Raw genomic sequence first — 14,616 nt, forward strand, 5'->3', positions numbered from 1 at the left:
TAATAACATGTATCGCACAGGACTGTTAGTTTTGCTTGAGAGAAAAACAAGTGTGAAGTGCAGAGAATCGTACTGGTGTATGGTAGGAACTAAACCAATGTTAGTTTGTTCCCTCTGATATCCTATGGCTTTCTGGTCATCTTGCTATTGGTTTGTACCAAGGGCAAGTCTTGTGCCTCTCTGTTCACTTGAACACCCTCTAGCACTCAACCACCGTCAGTGATTTTGACCTCATTCTCCCAAGTAAGTCTGACTTTGACATGGTGCTTTATAGAGTACACCTGTTCTTTGCTTTCAACACGGCTAATGTGAAAATTTTAAGTAAGCAAGCAGAGGCTTTGTAAACTTTTTTACATCACTACTAATAAAAGCTAATGTTTATTTGACTTGCAGCTAAGTGAGTTCCAGGCACTATTTATTCTAAGCATTTTTACCTGTGTTGCCGCACTGAATTCATGTGAGAGCTCCATGAGGTTGGTGTTATGCTCTGCCTTTTTTTTTTACAGCTGAGGAAAGTGAGGAAAAAAGAGAGGAAGTAGCTTGTCCAAAGGTCTGCTGCTAGAAAGAGAGCAAGGTAGGATTTTGGAACCCAGGCAGCCGGGCTCCAGGGGCCACCCTCTTAATCACTGAGCTGTAGTGCTTCTTGTTAAGGGACTTAGGTAGTGAGTTTTAAGTGGTATTGGGGTGCAAATAAGATTGTAAAAGGTGGCAAGATTTCCAGCCAATTCATTTGATCACAAAATGGTAAGAATTAATCGAAAGTTTATTAAATAGGTGTTTGTAAAAAGAGAGAGAGAGAGAGAATCTCCAGTAGAGATTGCTTCTATTACGCATAAAACTGAAGTGACATAGGGAGTTCTTCTGTAAAAATTGGCAGCCGAAACTCCATAAACACACTGCATTCATTCAATATGTACTGGGTCCTTTGCACCTGGCTGGCACTATAGTAATGACGCACAGATGAGAAAAATGAGTCCTTCCGTGAGGAACACATGGTCTAGGAGGGGAGCAAAGGCTACCTAAGGGGGTTAATGACAACACAAATAGTGTGAAGAAGAATCATGGACACACAAAGGTGAAGGAGGCACCCCCCAAGACCCTTTCCTTAATAAAAAAAAAAGGAACAAGTTCCCTTAGAATTCTAGAGGGATCCTTCACGTGGGCTCCCATGAGTGTATTTTTCACTAAGTCCATAACAATTGAGAGCTGAGCCCTGCTGAGCCAACCTCTTCCAAGACAGAACCTTCCTCTGCTCAGTTGGCTTCAAGTAAACCTGGGTATTCTGCACTTCTATGGTCTCCCTCTCCCATCATCCAACCTCCGGCCCTCTCAATGCCTAGATTTCGAGAAAAATCAACGTATAAGGTCTAATCAGACAGTTCCTTCCAGAGACAGGGTCTCCACCATGCTATGGATTATTTCAATAAAACCCCGCCCATGGTCTGGACAAGGAACTCCAAGATAAAAATTCAAAGTCTCCTCAAAATGCTTGGTTTTATGAGAAGTTAAATCCACTGAGCTTGGGTTAACAATAGTCAACATCATTCCCAATCTCAAAGCTGGTTTTGTACAAAGGATGAAGAGAAAAAGAATTAATACATAAAAGACTTTTAAAAAGCTCAGCTTTAAAATGGCAAGAAGAAAATATGGGGGGAAAATGTCTTTTCATTTCATATTAAGAGACAAGGAGAAAACATTCAGCTTTGAAGAACAAAGGAATAAGAGCAGTACACAAAGTAAGCTTTAAAGATAAGTTTTATAATCTTATTAGTAGCAACTTTTTAGAACAAAATTTACAGATTATGGTATTTGTCTAACTCCTTGCTGCCCTAGGGAAAAAATACTTAATTGCCTAACTTTTACCTGAGTTCATGGCTATCTTGCCTTTTATTTTTTAAAGCACAGCTTATTTTAATTAATCAGATAAAAAGTTTATCTTTTTTGGATGACAGAAATATGATTTACACTCCTGACCTTCTTATTCCCCCTGGCAGGTACTCAGCATGCTGCCTTGCACATGTATTTACTTACGTGCAAAAAAGAAAAAAAGAAAAAAAGAAAAAAGAAAAACAAAAAAAAACCATTGGTTTATTCATCTTCCACAGACAGAACCAACTCCTACCGGAAATAATAAAATATTTGGGCACTGAACATGTCAGTGCTCTTAAATGTTCATATATTCAATTTGAGGAAAAGTTTATTTGACAAGTTTGGTCAAATGCCCAATAGAATGATGCAAAAAGTAAAGAGAGCTCTGGAAAAAGAAAAACCAGCATTGAAAGGTAATGAAAACTTGGAGACTAGGATCCAGATCTCAAAATAGCTCTGAGTGTATACTCACAAAGACTTAAAGAGTTTTGATAACCAGGTTAAACACAGTACTTTGAAAGTCCAAAGAGCTATAACATTCTAAGGCAGGGTTTCTTAGAGTATGGTCTGATACCTCTCCCCAGTCAACAGAACCGTGGACTGCTTAGTTAGTAAAGGTACAGATTCTGAGATCCCACCCTTATATTTTTAGGTGATTTGACAGTTTTTCAAACTGCAAAGGACACACAAGGCCCACTTTCTTTAGCATAAAGTTTAGGTTATTTTGATAAATGGATGAAAGTGACAAAACACAGCAGTCCGCAGGGAGAAATGGAGCCTTGAAGTGCTTGAAAAGCATACTGTCCCCTTTCTCAGGCAGGGCACAGACACTGCTCAGTGGCCCCAAAACCAGGTGCTTCTGTCTGAACCAGTCCTGCTACCCAGGCCACAGTCAACCATAAAGATTATCCAGAGAAATGACCTCTATCTATATCTGCTAGAGACTCACTGACTAACCAGATTCTCACTGCTGCTGGGGCTGGGGCTGGGGCTGGGGCAGGGGCAGGGGGAGCGGGGAAGAGGTAAAGGAGGGGGGTGGGGGGAGCAGGGAGGAGAGAAGCAGACAAACCCAAGTGGCCAAGAACTGGATGGGATCCACCCTAACTGCTACCACAGCCACGTCTGAAGTTTCCAGAACTGATGATGCTACATTTGGGGCCACCATTGTTCTGTGATGATATTGCAGTGGTTATATGATGGTAAGAATTAAACAAAATGAAACTTGTTAACTTAGTATGCATTGGAAAATGTCAACAAGAAGACAAAGAAAATCCTTGGCTTTCCCTTCATTGGTAATTACTAATAGATATGAAAGCTACAGTGCCTCCTAGGAGGCAAGTTTCTTGCCAACTGAAGTACAACGCTAATACAGGAGCACCTTCCCACGGTCCATTCTGAGAGTATACTGAACAGCAGGGATCTTTAATGTGATTTGAAAAGTCTGGACTTGTTTCTTCATTACCCACAAGTATCAGATCCCAGAATTCTTAGAAGTTTGCTTGATGCATTGATAAGCCATTTGCTTGATGCGTTGATAAGCCAAGGAGACCTAGTAGGGGTTTTGGTGAAGCCACATGCCCTAGAAATACGACAGCTAATTTTTGACTTGGAGAAGAAGAAAAGGAATGACTTCAAAAAGACATCAATCATTCCACCTCACAGATGCGCTGTGAGCCTGACATGCTCATACATATCATGCATCTTGAAGAGGGTAAGTGGTAAAAATATTGGTATTATTAGTGTTAATGCCTGCTCACATTTTTTCCAAGATTTTGTAGTAGGACATAAAGAAATTGGCAGCTCTGCTATTCCATGCAGCTTGCTGCCATGACATTGCTGCCTTAATGGAGTGCAGTGTACAGCCTGTTTTGTGAGTAAAACTCTCTTTGTTTATGCCACTGGTGGCAGCCTTTCTGGAACAGCTGAACACGTCCCTAACTGATACTACTTGCATTTACTCAATGCCATTAAAATATAGTCTCGCATTTTATTAGCACAAATAACATCAATAACATCACCCTTATTGAAGGTGAAATAATTAGCAATAAAATTGAACCTGATGACATTGGAGAAAAGATGCCAGAAAGGTTTCCTAAATGAAGTAGAGTCTTGGAGAATCCCAGAGTTCTGTGTCATAGGCATACCCCCACAGAGTAAACTGTGGGGCTCTGTTACAACATAACTTGAAGTTTAGGAGTATTGTTTCTCATCAGTCTTTGAAGAAGCTCAGGGTAGAGAAGAGTTTACTTAATCCCAGGGTGTAAAATGAAAGAGGGCTTTGGACCCACAAACTCCTACAATCAGTAAGTAGGCTGAAACAACCATAAGGCTGCAGACACAGGCTACCTTTCATGAGAAGGAAAGAATGACTTAGCTCCTAGCAGGAGCTAGAGCCACGGAAAATCGTTCCCAGGCCTTGAGACCCAGTGAAAGGACTGCCTACCTGTGCCAGCTGAACTTCAGAATTGCTATGGACCAGTGACTCATGAGAACCTCCTTCGTTCCTTTTCCAACAGCAGCATTTATTCTGGTTATCACGTGCCCGTGTTGGTTGTATGCTTAATTCATAGGTCTTCAGATTGAGAGAAAGTGTAGTCAAAAACCAGTGCACCCAAGGAGACTCATCCGCACCTGGACCTAATTTAGATAACAATATTCTGGACTTTGAGCTGATGTTATAAAGGGTTGGGGCTTTAAGAGGGAGGATTCTTGGGATGGGGTGAGGATATTTTGCATGCAGGATGTAAGTAAACAATTTGAGGCCAGCAGGCAGACTGTGGCAGTCTAAAATATGTTCATAAATTCTCTTTTAAGCCCTTCATAAGGTATACCTTCATTCCCTTTGCCTTAAGCATAGGTTGGGCTTAGAGAATGATTTTGAAAATAGGAGAAGGTGAAAGTGATGGTGAGTCAGAAACACTATAAAAAGTAGATATGGTAGTTCCAATGGTGTTGTGGTCGGGGGACAATCTAAGGAAGGGGCATCTGGCCTTTACAACCTAGAATTCTACACCTATCAAAATTATCAATTAAATTTGAGAACAGATTAAAGATATCTTGAGACATGCAAAGCCTCAGAACATTTGACTCTATTCATTCTTTATTAGGAAGTTATCTGAGGGTGGACTCCAGCAAAACAAGGAAAGAAGAAATAAAGAAAAAATATAATTAATAACAGCTAACATTCTCAGAGTGTTTATTTTTGTGCCAGGCACCGTTCCCAGTGCTTCTCACATATTATTACATTTAGCCATACAACAATCTTATAAAGTATATACAATTACTATTATTACCTTATAGATGAAGAAATAGACTTATAAAGAAGCCAAATAACTTATCCAAGGTCACACAGTTGGTAAAAGGTGGAAGTAAGAGTCAGGCAGTCTGGCTCAAAAGCCCAGGCTTTTAAATGCTCCCTACTTTCTCAGAGAGTCATATTACCATCAAACCATGGAAACAAACTGGGACAGTAGCAAAGGAAAACCCCAGGATGAAAGCTATGAAGCAGACCTACTGAGTTACCGGGCTAAACTGAGGCAGGAGGAGAGAAGGGTCCAGTAAGACAACTCTGAGGGAGAAACAAGATGATGTCATAAATGGCATGATTTGAAAATGCTGAAAGAGTATAAGAAAACAAATAAGTGCAATCAGAAAATTAAGGAGAACCAAAAAAATATCCATAAGATGGTCTTAGTCTGGATAAGCCAATGGAAATATGGTGTGGTTTAAAGCACTGATGGAGTACAAAGAAAAATAATCCATTTCACCTTGATGCCAGAGCTGTCCTCGTTCAAGAGGTCCAAGAATTCCAAGGAGTAGTAATTCTAAGATTTGCATACTATTTACATAATCACAATAATGTAAACCATTTATTGGTTTTCAAGTTTTAGAATCAACCTATGAACAATCTAAAGAGACTTGATTGCAGAGCAGAATACCAATGTTAACAACAATGACAGAAGTCCAAAGCTGATAGGAGAGAAAACGTGCAGAAAGGATAAGGAAGACATTTATCTTACAATGTAAGATGCGAAAAATGATAGAACAAGTAAGAAGTAAGAAGTCTCTAGTTTAAAATTACATCTTGTGGGGTGCCTAAGTGGCTCAGTTGGTTACGTATCCAACTGTTGATTTTGGCTCAGGTCATGATCTCATGGTTCATGAGATTAAGCTGAGCATCAGGTTCTGTGCTGACAGCATGGACTCTGCTTGGAATTCTCTCTCTCTCTCTCTCTCTCTCTCTCTCTCTCTCTCTCAAAATACATACATACATACATAAAATTATATCTTGTGATGGTTAATTTCATGTTTCAACTTGACTAAGCCACAGGGTGCCCAGATATTTGGTTAAACATTATTTCTAGTGAGTCTGTGCTGACATTTCTGGGTACAATTAACATCTGAGTCAGTAGACTAAGCAAAACAGATTGTCCTCCAAAACACTGGGGGGCCTCATCTAATCTATTGAAGACCTGAATAGAACAAAAGGCAGCATAAGACAGAATCCACTCTCTCTATCTGTCTTCAAGTTGGGATATTCGTTGTCCCCTGCCTTCAGACTCAGACTTGGAATAGAACATACATCATAAGCTCTCCTGATTCTTAGACTTTTGGACTCTGCCTGGAACTAAACCACTGGGTCTCCTGGATCTGCCCTTCTCAGCCTCCATAATCCTGTAAACCAATTCCTATTGATACTGAGTCTCTGGAGAACCCTAACTAATACACATATGTAACCTCATCCATTATGTCTTTTTGCCCTCAGATCCAGTTCCTGGACTTCTCTTACAGACTGTGTTTCCTGGGTTCCTTGCCAATTGGCTTCCAGAGTGGTTTCACCAATGGAGGCTTGACTGGAGAAAGGGAGGAAGGTATAAGCTCAGATATTTTTCTCTCTCCCACTCCATTTTCTAGCAGTGATTTTATCTCCTCAGAGATTCTAGCTCCTTTCCCAGCAGCCTCTTCTTCCATGTTCTCAGTTCCTGCTAGGCATGGTTCTGAGTTTCTCCAGCCCTGGGGGTGGAAACAGCTTTCTGATGATACTAATTCCTGATTGCTTCACCATCCTCTGTGTGGCTTCTGGGATGTCCCATCATGTGTGTAACTGTTTAAAATACCTATAGTGACTCATTGGCTGGCTGGACCTGACTAAAACAGTATAAAGACAGGAATTCAGTAATATATCAGAAGGTAAGGAGAGAGAAGACAGGTGGCTTAAATGACCTATACGTTATCTTCACTTAGGAAGTTAGTAGACGGTGCTTAAAATTGATAAATCAATAAGAAGCAGTATAGTATATTATTTATATTTATAAAGACAAACAACAAAAGAATGAAAACCTGGAACAGTTAAAAGTGTTGCCTCAAATAATGGAGACAGTAAAGAGACCTGTGGTTGCCAGGGACTCAGGGGGGAAGAGAGAGATGAATAATAGATGAAGCACAGGGAATTTTTACAGCAGTGAAACTATCTTGTAAGACAGTGAAATGCTTAGAATCATGACATCGTGCATTTGTCAAAACTCACAAAACTGCACAACACACTGAATGCTAAGATAAACTTTGGACTTTAGTTAATAATAGTCTTCATATTGGCTCATCAGTTGTAACAAATGCACTGCTCTACTGTGAGATGTTTACAATAGGGGAAACTATGTGTTGGGGGTGGGGAGGGGGGGGCAGGAGGGAGAACAGGGGAACTCTCTGTACTTTCCAGTCCTTTTTTCTGTAAACCTAAAACTGCTTTAAAAAATAAACTCCCTTAATGAAAGGAAGGAAGGAAGGGAGGAGGGGGAGGAGGGAGGGAAAGAGGGAGGAAGGGAGCTGTCTAAAAGCCATGGAGGAAACTTATATGTGTATGACTACGTGAAGGAAGCCAATCAGAAAAAGCCATATGCTTTATGATTCCAACTATAATGACATTTGAAAAAAACAAAACTACGGAGATAGTAAAAAGACCAGTGGTTGTCAGGGTTTAGGGGGAGAGAGGAAGTGGTGATAGGTGGAGCACAGGGCATTTTTAGGGTGGTGTAACTATTCTGTATGATATCGTGATGGGAGATACATGCCGTTATGTATTTGTCAAAACATGTGAAACTATACAACACAAAGAGTAAACCCTAATGTTAGTTAATGATAATGTGTCAACCAATAGTGGCTTATTCATCAGTGATAATAAATGTACCCACATTAATGCAAGGTAGTAATATCTATAGAAACCGGTGGGGGTGGGGAAGCTCTGTATTTTCTGTGCAATTTATCTCTAAACCTAAAACCGTCCTTAAAAAAATAGTCTGTTTTAAAAAACCCTGACTTAAAAAAAAAAAAAAGTGTTGCCTCTAGGGGAGAGGTGTTTGTGGGTAGAAGAGAGCCTTTTGTTTTTTATTGCAAGTCGTTATCTGCAATTTAGATGTTGTGGGTTTTTTTTTTTTTAACCATTTGTATACAATACTTGGAGTGAAATTTTTCTATTAAAAAAAAAATCTGTTCACCTGCCAGAATAGCTAAAATGAAAAAGACCAAAAATAGCAAGTGTTGCCAAGCCTGTGAAGTACTCAGAACTCGCAGGCACTACTATAGAAAAAAGTTCACGCAAATTGGTATAACCACTTTGGAAAAGTGTTTGGAGGTATCTTACCAAAGCTGATCATTTGGATGACATGTGACCCAGCAAATTCACTCCTAGATAAACACTATTTTCAAAAATGTCCACCACAGGACATGTCCTAAAATGTTCACAGAAGTTTTATTCATAATTGCCCTAGGCTAGAATCTACCTGAATGCTCATCAAGAGTTGCAGAAACATTGTAAACTATTCACACAATGGAATTCTATACACCAATGAAAATAAAGGATTTATAACTACATACAATAACATGAATATCACAAACATAATTTTGAGTGAAAGAAGCAAGGTATACGGCACATAATTCCATTTCTATAAAGTCTAAAAACAGGCAAAAGTTATTTATGCTGTAAGAAGTCAGAATAATTGCTATCCTGAAGGGGAGATAGACAGTGGCTAAAAGAGGCATATGGGGTCCTCTGGGGTACTGGTAATTTTTTTAATGAGTACTGATTCCACAAGTATATTGAATTTATGCAATTTCATCAAGCTGTGCTCATAATACTTTTAATAAATATATGTCCTTTAAATGTATGCTATGCTTCAATAATCTTACTTAATCTGAGTGCAGACCTCTAAATCATACCCTTTTCCCTCTACTTATCCACTAAACATTTAAAGAATACATACTTGAAAAAATCCTAGAAGAGAGAAATGTATATACATTTTACATAGTTAATTTCAGTACTTGGAAGAATCTCAAAGTTAACATTTCTATGAATACCTTCAAAAGCAAGCAAAGTTCAGTTTTGAGACCACTAGAATATTTACTAAAACTTGCTTGGGAGCCATACTGTCTTGTGTTGTTATGAGCACTGCTTTCCAGTTGGGCTCTGGATATGTTCATGTAATAAATTACAGTTTAGGGTGACTTTTACCAAGACAAGTGAGTGCTGACAGTGAGAAGTCATTGCTCTTGCGGAATCTGCAATCAGGCTCAGTTTTGAGCTTCTTACCACTGGATAACTTCCATCTAGGGAAATTCTTTTTGTGTTAATTTCAGCTACTGCAACTTTGGCTTGCTCACCAAATTAGAATAGATTGTTATTCCTTGTGGGGGGCGGGGGAGGGGTGGTATCAGAGCTAAATTACAGGCATTAGACCCAAAATCCAAAGATGAGTGTGTCAATGCTTCAAATGTGAGGATATCTTCTTTTGGTAATAACTTTCTGCTATTTCAAATCTAACTACTGCACTCATTTGTTTCAACACAGGAAGTACAAAGCTCACACAAATTGCTTCTAATTTAGTTTTGTACATGTAAATTCACATGGCTTTGAAGCAAACCTTACTGAGCTTACTTGAAGTGATAACTTAGTGTTGAAATTTGGCAAGTTCTTGATCAGTAACTTTTATTACTTTTATATATTCTCAGGTAGTTTAATATCCCTAACAGCGTATTTTAAATATCTTTCAGAGAAATGTAAAAAGACCCCAAATTTCTAAGGAAGTCTAGAAAACCTCCAACAGTGAAAACTACCTAATAAATCAACTTAATCTAACCTCCTGCTGTCTGTCTTCAATTTAATTCACCCACAAATTACCTTCTCATCATTTGTCTTTTGCCTTTCCCAGACCACACTCTATTTTCAGGATGCCAAACTCCCAAGGACCACTCAGCATATACACTTATTCTCAGTACATATGCCTCCAATTAATAGCATTTATTAAGCATTTCCTATGTGTTCACCCATTAACGCCCTTTTTAATCCTTTCAATAGCCCAATAGTTTCTTTTACTAACCGCATTTGATTCTTGAGGAAGCTAAAGCACAAAGTTTCTGTAACTTACCTAAAGTTCGGATGGTTGCAAGTGGCAAAGCTTTAATGCCATCCCAGGCAATGTGATCCACAGCTATTACACTGCTGCCTCCAATTATTGATAGGAACTCAGATACGAAGACATATTCAGGCCACATAATACTATGAATCCTGACCTTCCTAGCACTGCACTTCTACCCTCTAGACTGTAATGAAAATTCGGGCTTTACTTCTGTAGAACAGCCTTTACTGCTGCTACTCATATAGAGCACGCTTACTTTCTTTTACAATATAAAAAAACGTGAGCGTGAGACCTTGTATCACCACCCCAAGAGGGTTGGGGTCAGGAGTCAAAGTGAATTCTGATGCATTTTTAAAGTCTTTATTAAGCTGGCAAACTGGGTAATGGTTTGGGCTTGGGCATGAAGCACTGTCTCAGAGATTCACTAGATCATCAGAGTTGATACTGATATACTGTTGACTCCCCAAATAGCATAAAACACATATCTCAAGACTTCCAGGATTCTGAAGTTCACAAAAGAAGTCAAAACTTCTCACATCGCCTTCCAATTCACATGCAAACATAAAATCCCATTTCAAAAACTCCCCAACATCATTAGAAAAGCCAGACACTGTATATTCTCTAAAATTTATTTACAGTTAATAAATTAAAAAGAAAAGTACAACCAGATTGTAAATCTTAATCATATGCGCACATCAAACTGTCCAAGAAAACAATTCAGTTCCATTACAAACAATTGCCTTCTAATGCACTTAAGACATAACAGTCTTATCAAAAAATATTTTAAACACAGCAATAAAGTAAATATTATGTATATATGTCCATTAAAAACACCAATTTAAAGAGTGCTGTGGCAATCCTTGAAACAACAAAAAAATTTTGAGTTCAAAATTGCTCACGTTTTTTTGTATCCAAATATTTTTAATGCATTTTTATTGAATAGTTTTCAGGAAGATAGTACTATTGCTTGCACACAGCAAATCAATACGTGTCAGCCGCCAGCTTAAATTACACTTGTCCAATCGGGTACTCAAACTTGGACAAAATAAATACACACCACCACAGCGACACTTTGCACTAACAACAATGAAGTTTGCCCTCAACAATCATAACATTACTGAGTTCCGTAAGGAAAAATAAGTTGCTGGTTGACAAGTTGAAGGGGGATAAAAATGACATCAGGAATTCAAAAGGTTATTTCAGGTGCCGGTCACCACATTTAGGCACTCAAGCATAGCAAGGTGATAAACTTCCTCCTTAACTTCCCCCTTTACTTGTGCCATATGAGATATAAAGGTAAGAGAATGAATAAAGATTATGGGATTTCTTTCAAAAAACTATGTACAAGCTAAGCACAGACTCACTTTAGAAGACAGTAAATGAATGCCTCATCAAAAAGGCCACCGTGCCAAGTTCCTTTTCACATTCTGCCCAAAAGTATCCATAAAATACTTTCATTTTCCTATTAATATACGAATCAACTATATTAGTTGTTTCTTCACATTGTATAAGTTGTAAAACAACCAACTTCAGCAAGGTTTTGCTAAAGACAACTTGGCAAAAATAAAGATTTTTTTACATCTTGTTTTGCAAACTAGAAACGGCAAGATTTTTTAAGAGACCAGGTAAATAACATTAAATTTAGGATGGGCAATCAGATCCAAACTGAAATCAGATAGCCCGGATAACCCAAAGCATTAACGCAAGTTCAAGTGCACTAAAGTAACAAGGCATAGGAAGAAAAAAAAATAAGATTCTCAGTTAAGTTTAAATAAACGCGTGGTGTCAATGGTTATGTTTCAATTTTGTGCTGAGCAAAGTTATCCTCCCAGCTACATCTAATTTCAAAATCCTCTGGGAAGCTATCTAGATAAGCTATATGTTGAAATTACATTCTAATATGGCCATTGGATTTATTTTTTAATTAATATAAAATTATATACAATAGTGAAGTGGTACAAATATGTATTTTTTCCTCAGGTGCTAATTAGCTAAAAAAGGTAATGGGGGGGGGGGGGAGAAAACCCTATGTATTTGAAATACAATTGGCAATGGAAGCTAATAACCAAAAGAATATATATAAGCTTCCTATCACACAAATATAATTTAACACTCTCCATCTTCTAAGTAATTATTCACTTTTATTTACTCATGTGACAGTATTTGTAGCAACACATTATCATTGAGTAGTGAATAAAAGAATATGAGGCTTACTGGGTAACTGGCATAAAGTCATATATATATAGATATATCTTTTTTTTCCTTTTTTTCTTTTTTACAAAACAAGAACACTGAAATTAAAGTCACAAAACTCCTACTATGAACTATTAAACTTGAAAAATTCATTTCAGAAAGCTATGCCATTTGAATTCTAAAAACACAAGAGTCAAAATTGCAACTCTCATTATTCCCCTAAGAAGCTGCCAAGCAGAGAGAAACCTTAATATTGAAGATTTCATAGGTCATGTTCCAGCCTGGTATGGATGGTTCCATGGCAGAATACTCAAATTTGAAATAATAGTGGTACAAAATCACTACTTGACCCTTTAGATATTGCAGTAAAATCTGGCTGCGGCACCACTGGCTAAAAACCATTAAGTCTTGCTGCCACCAATGACCGAAGGCACTTGGATAATCAAGAATTCCACACTGGGCCATAGGATATAAACACTATTATAAAAGTGTAAAAGAAGGGTCAGTACTCTTGTGGCTCGCCTGTTTGATTCCTGTGGTCTTCGGCTGTCAAACAAAAGACCAATAACTGCAAACATACTTATGAATGGCAACGAGATAATAAAGGAAACTCGTGAAGCAAAACAGTTAACTAATTGTCATGATGTTTATAAGAGTGACTGATAGTAATCTGGACATTTCTGTTACCCAACAACAACAAAAACAAGGGAGGAAAACCTATTTTGCCCAAAGTTAACTTCAACCAGTTATCTGATACCAAGAAATGCCTCCACCCCTCTAGATCATTAATACTTCTGAGAATTCCAATGGGTATTCTGTTTGGCATTTTGGTCACCGCGCATACGCATACTCATTTTTCCTACGCGATTTCCATTTTAAAATAAATTATCCTTGAAATATTCCCAGATCTGTATGTTAGACTAGTACAAGGAGGCCAAATCATTTCCAATCGGATTCCATCCATCTCTTTAACCAACACCAGTTCTTTGTAATTCACTCATTCTTTTTTATCACAAGCCATGTGGTTTCAATGCACTTTAATTTTATTCACTTAAAAAGAATTTTCACAAGTCAACTTTTCCTAAACAAAACTTCATGAGTTTCTGCCATTTCCTTTAAGAGCTCAGTAAATATAAACATTAAATTTCAATATAAAATCTTTAGAAACACCTTAAAAATGTTTAAACAGTTGAACTTTGCATCTCTTTGTTTGTAATCACTGAGCCCATGAAATTCAAAGCCATACAAATCCCTACATTATTAACAGTCATACGCTTGAATTTCTTAGAAAATATCCTTGGTCAAAGCTTTGGAATCCAGTTAAAATTCGGAAACGAGTGGGATTCAGAATACCCTGAGCACAAACTAGTGCAACACCTTTCAACACATATTCGATCTTTCGTCCAGAACGAGGGGTGGCAGTCAAAAAAGAAAAAGTGGGGCGGGGGAAGCGGGGAGGTGGATGAACAGCAAGTAAATTCTAGCTTTATTACACAAGCACGAAACCAAATTCCTTTGGAAAAAAGAATGACTTCTTCGGAGGGCTTCCAGACCAGTGAGGTAGAGTCCAAAAGGGAGAAAACGGATCTGCCCCTATAGTCCTGGAGACGTCTCAATCTGGGGTTAGGAAGAAAGGGAGCCACCCTTGCGGGTCCAGCTGTCTCCTCCCTCCGCAGACCCGGTACTGGGAGGCAGCAGAGGGCACACCTGCCCCGGAGTCCCAGACGGCGGCGCCGCATCCCGGGGGCGCGGGCCGGGACCATCCGGTGCTTCTTCGCCCGTAAAGTGCACTAGGGAACGCGGTCCCGGCCGGCTCTGTAAACACTCGACTGTCACTTGTTCATCCCTCCAGGCGGAAGCCGTCCCGGGGCGGAGGGGGCCGAGTCTCGCGGAGGGGGCCGAGCCTCACGCCCGGGGCACCGGGAAGCGGCGGAGCCTCACCACGGGTTCCAGGTTCACTCGCAGGACTTGGCGCGCCCGGCGCCGCGCCGCCGCCAGGCTGCGCTCGCCCCACACGTCGCCGCCGACGCGGATGGTGGGGAAGGTGGTCAGCGTCGGGGTGGCCGCCCTCCAGATCTCCTCCAGGGTGCGGCCCCCGAAGCAGGGCCCGGGGGCCGCGGGCTTGGGGGAGCGGCTGTCCTCGGGT

Source organism: Herpailurus yagouaroundi, unplaced genomic scaffold (assembly GCF_014898765.1).
Source record: "Herpailurus yagouaroundi ecotype Mexico unplaced genomic scaffold, PumYag 100, whole genome shotgun sequence".
Taxonomy (NCBI): Eukaryota; Metazoa; Chordata; class Mammalia; order Carnivora; family Felidae; genus Herpailurus; species Herpailurus yagouaroundi.